This window comes from Sebastes fasciatus, unplaced genomic scaffold (genome assembly GCF_043250625.1).
Source record: "Sebastes fasciatus isolate fSebFas1 unplaced genomic scaffold, fSebFas1.pri Scaffold_140, whole genome shotgun sequence".
NCBI lineage: Eukaryota > Metazoa > Chordata > Actinopteri > Perciformes > Sebastidae > Sebastes > Sebastes fasciatus.
This window is the reverse complement of record NW_027428176.1, coordinates 2,501-7,434: the sequence shown is the minus strand read 5'-3', so window position 1 is coordinate 7,434 and position 4,934 is coordinate 2,501. Positions and strand designations below refer to the sequence as shown.

Sequence of the window (4,934 nt, the reverse complement as noted above, 5' to 3'; positions counted from 1 at the left end):
CGCCGTTCACCCCGACCAGTGCGGTACCAGTGTGGTACCAGTGTGGTACCAGCGTTGTACCAGCGTTGTACCAGTGTTGTACCAGTGTTGTACCAGTGTTGTACCAGTGTGGTACCAGTGTTGTACCAGTGTTGTACCAGTGTGGTACCAGTGTTGTACCAGCGTTGTACCAGCGCTGTACCAGTGCTGTACCAGCGCTGTACCAGCATTGTACCGGTGCGGTACTGGTGCGGTACTGGTGCTGTACCGGTGTTGTACCAGTGTGGTACCAGTGTGGTACCAGTGTGGTACCAGTGTTGTACCAGTGTTGTACCAGTGTTGTACCAGTGTTGTACCAGTGTGGTACCAGTGTTGTACCAGTGTTGTACCAGTGTTGTACCAGTGTGGTACCAGTGTTGTACCAGTGTTGTACCAGTGTGGTACCAGCGTTGTACCAGCGCTGTACCAGTGCTGTACCAGCGCTGTACCAGCATTGTACCGGTGCGGTACTGGTGCGGTACTGGTGCTGTACCGGTGCTGTACCAGTGTTGTACCAGTGTGGTACCAGTGTGGTACCAGTGTGGTACCAGTGTTGTACCGGTGCGGTACCGGCGTTGTACCGGTGCGGTACCGGTGCGGTACCGGTGCGGTACCGGCGCGGTACCGGTGTTGTACTGGTGTGGTACCGGCGTGGTACCGGTGTGGTACCAGTGTTGTAGTAGTGTTTTACCAGTGTGATACCGGTGCTGTACCGGTATGGTAGTGTTGTTGTTGTTAAACAGTGAGTGGACACGCTGCCCTCCAGAGTTCTTCAGCTCTGAGCTGGACAGAGTTGGAGGTCTATAAATAACCTCAGTGGGAACATGCAGAACGTTTCTGTGTTTCTGAGACCAGGTTCTGTTTTAGTAACATGACGTCTGAGCTCCCCTCACTCACATCCTGATGTCCTGAGACAAGTACTGCACTAAAAGTACTAATAGCACAGCGTATAAATACTCTCTTACAGTACAAGTAAAAGTCCTGCAGTGAAAACATTACTGAAGTAAAACATAATGATATTATTGTATTATAATTATTGAGACATTAATGTTGTAATTCAGTTTTAATAATCTGAATCTGTAAAGTAACTAAAGCTGTTTATAAAAATACATGTAGTGGAGTAGAAAGTAAAGTACATGTACTCCATAATTGTACTAAAGCACAGTACTAGTAAACATATATTTGTATTAGTTCGTCTCCAGCTCTGATCTGATCATCATGACGGCTTCTGTGATGATTTATAGACTCTTCATCTGTATCCACACTCTGAAACCTTCCTCTTCCTCTCTGACCTCCTCGTGTTGGTGTTTCCTGCTGGAGATGTTTCACAATAAGGGCTCGTATATTCTTCTCAGGGGGTTTATGTTGTTACTGAAGTAAAGTACTAGGATGGGTTAAAGCTAAATGTCACTGTGTTCAATGGGTGACAATAAAAGCTGATTTAACTTCGGACTGTTAGAGACCGTTAGTTTTCCAAGAACAGTCTCTCTCTCTCTCTCTCTCTCTCTCTCTCTCTCTCTCTCTCTCTCTCTCTCTCTCTCTCTCTCTCTCTCTCTCTCTCTCTCTCTGTCTCTCTCTCTCTCTCTCTGTCTCTCTCTCTCTCTCTCTCTCTCTGTCTCTCTCTCTCTCTCTCTCTCTCTCTGTCTCTCTCTCTCTCTCTCTCTCTCTCCCTCTCTCTGTCTCTCTGTCTCTCTCTCTCTCTCTCTCTCTCTCTCTCTCTCTCTCTGCTGAGTTCGCTGAAACGAGCTCTGAAACGAGCTCTGAAATGAGCTCTCTGAAACGAGCTCTGAAACGAGCTCTGAAATGAGCTCTCTGAAATGAGCTCTCTGAGACGAGCTCTGAAATGAGCTCTCTGAAATGAGCTCTCTGAGACGAGCTCTGAAATGAGCTCTCTGAAATGAGCTCTCTGAGACGAGTTCTGAAATGAGCTCTCTGAAACGAGCTCTCTGAAACGAGCTCTGAAATGAGCTCTCTGAAACGAGTTCTGAAACGAGCTCTCTGAAATGAGCTCTCTGAAACGAGCTCTCTGAAACGAGCTCTGAAATGAGCTCTCTGAAACGAGCTCTGAAATGAGCTCTCTGAAATGAGCTCTCTGAAACGAGTTCTGAAACGAGCTCTCTGAAACGAGCTCTGAAACGAGCTCTCTGAAACGAGTTCTGAAACGAGCTCTCTGAAACGAGCTCTCTGAAATGAGCTCTCTGAAACGAGCTCTGAAACGAGCTCTCTGAAACGAGCTCTGAAACGAGCTCTCTGAAACGAGCTCTGAAACGAGCTCTCTGAGACGAGCTCTCTGAAACGAGCTCTCTGAAATGAGCTCTCTGAAAGGAGGGAAACTCCCCTTTAAGAGAGAATAAAGGGAGAAAGATCATCCTTCATTCATTTTCTTTCTTCCTCATTTCTCAGCTGTTGCTTGTATCAGTCACCACCCAAGCTAAGGAAGTTAGCCTCACACTGACAATGCTAACATGCTGTTGTTAGCATTGTTAGCAGGTGTAATGTTTAGCGTGTTAGCATGCTAATATGAGTAAACACAGAGTCCAGCTGAGGCTGATGAATGTCTTCAGTTCTGCAGGTATCTGGTGTTGACCTGATGGTGGCGCTATAGAGGAAACGTTACTATAGTGGTCTATTCAATAGTTTAGTTTTCCCTGTCGGGGTGCTGTGCTTTATGAATACACAGGGACTCAGATTCATATATTTCCTGGTGTGATTTTTTCTTTTTCTACATATTTAACGAGCGTTGTTGGAGGGAACCTGAGATCTCAGATTGATCGACTGTTTCTCTGGAGTCGTTGTTGTTGTGGACGTCATGACGTGAAACTGTGATTTCTTCTTCTGGTCTTTGTCGTTACGTACTCTCTGTCAACGTCTCACCATTTCCTCTGAAACACAGAAATACAGGATGAGTCAGGGGTCGTGACCTCTGATAGAAACAAACAGGAAACAGTTTCATTCCTTTCTGCCCCCCCCCCCCCCCCCCGTCAGGCTGCTGGAGGATCTCAGATCAGAGTCAGAAGCTCTGAGGTTATTTATAAAGTATTAACGGGAGGTTAACGTGATGTGACTGGATCAGAGGACTTCTCTCTCTGTTGGTGTTGTTGAACTGTGAAAACACTCCAGAGTGATGCTTCTGTGTCTAACAAACAATCTTTGTTTCTACAGACGATAATCACGGCGTTATCGTCCGTCAGCTGATCCACCTTTATTTTGTTAGTGAAGTGACTTCCTGTGTTTCTTCTTCTTCTGTTGTTTCAGAGAAGCTGTATAACTCTCAGGGTCCAGAGCTCCGGCGCTCGCTGTTCTCCCTCAAACAGCTGTTCCAGGTAACAGACTCTCACTCCCTCCTCTCTTTAACTGTTTCATCTCTGAGCCTGAACTACAACTCCCTCTGGAGATGTTTGACTCTGGAGCTCACCGTGTGATACCAGACTGTTCATCAGCAGGACGCTGTAGAGAATGACCGTAGATCTGGTGTGTCCCCTCTCTGGTCTCTGCAGGATGATAAAGACCTGGTTCCAGAGTTCGTGGCCTCTGAAGGTTTGACGTGTTTCATTAAAGTTGGAGCGGAGGCCGACCACAACTACCAGAACTACATCCTGAGAGGTGAGACTCCTCCTCAGAGACCTCCACGAGGACTCAGATCAGTCCTCAGATCAATCCTCAGATCAGACCTGAGATCAGTCCTCAGATCAATCCTCAGATCAGACCTGAGATCAGTCCTCAGATCAGTCCTCAGTCCTGTCCTGAGATCAATCCTCAGATCAGACCTCAGATCAGTCCTCAGATCAGTCCTGAGATCAGTCCTCAGTCCTGTCCTCAGATCAGTCCTCAGTCCTGTCCTCAGATCAGTCCTCAGTCCTGTCCTCAGATCAGTCCTAAGTCCTGTCCTCGGTCAGTCCTCAGATCAGTCCTGTCCTCAGATCAGTCCTCAGATCAGCCCTGAGATCAGCCCTCAGATCAGTCCTCAGATCAGTCCTCAGATCAGTCCTCAGATCAGTCCTGAGATCAATCCTCAGATCAGTCCTCAGTCCTGTCCTGAGATCAGTCCTCAGATCAGTCCTGTCCTCAGATCAGTCCTCAGATCAGCCCTGAGATCAGTCCTCAGATCAGTCCTCAGATCAGACCTGAGATCAGTCCTCAGATCAGTCCTGAGATCAATCCTCAGATCAGTCCTCAGATCAGACCTGTCCTCAGATCAGTCCTCAGATCAGCCCTGAGATCAGTCCTCAGATCAGCCCTGAGATCAGTCCTCAGATCAGTCCTCAGATCAGACCTGAGATCAGTCCTCAGATCAGTCCTGAGATCAATCCTCAGATCAGTCCTCAGATCAGTCCTGTCCTCAGATCAGTCCTCAGATCAGCCCTGAGATCAGTCCTCAGATCAGTCCTCAGATCAGACCTGAGATCAGTCCTCAGATCAGTCCTGTCCTCAGATCAGTCCTCAGATCAGCCCTGAGATCAGTCCTGAGATCAATCCTCAGATCAGACCTGAGATCAGTCCTCAGATCAGACCTGAGATCAGTCCTGAGATCAGTCCTCAGATCAGACCTCAGATCAGTCCTGAGATCAGTCCTCAGATCAGACCTGAGATCAGTCCTCAGATCAGACCTGAGATCAGTCCTCAGATCAGACCTGAGATCAGTCCTGAGATCAATCCTCAGATCAGACCTGAGATCAATCCTCAGATCAGACCTGAGATCAGTCCTGAGATCAATCCTCAGATCAGACCTGAGATCAATCCTCAGATCAGACCTGAGATCAGTCCTGAGATCAGTCCTCAGATCAGACCTCAGATCAGTCCTCAGATCAGTCCTCAGATCAGACCTGAGATCAGTCCTCAGATCAGTCCTCAGTCCTGTCCTGAGATCAGTCCTCAGATCAGTCCTCAGATCAGACCTCAGATCAGTCCTCAGATCA

The 4,934-nt window shown here is 47.7% G+C and overlaps 1 long non-coding RNA gene across 1 annotated transcript in view; it reads left to right on the top strand.

Moving 5' to 3' along the window:
• Positions 1-3,073: 3,073 nt before the first annotated feature.
• The window catches only part of LOC141763664 (uncharacterized), a 3,122-nt gene continuing 1,261 nt past the window's right edge, over positions 3,074-4,934 (top strand). Inside the window, exons 1-2 of the long non-coding RNA XR_012593108.1 lie at positions 3,074-3,341; positions 3,516-3,621. This is a non-coding gene — a long non-coding RNA (uncharacterized LOC141763664). The remainder of the gene's footprint in view (positions 3,342-3,515; positions 3,622-4,934) is intronic.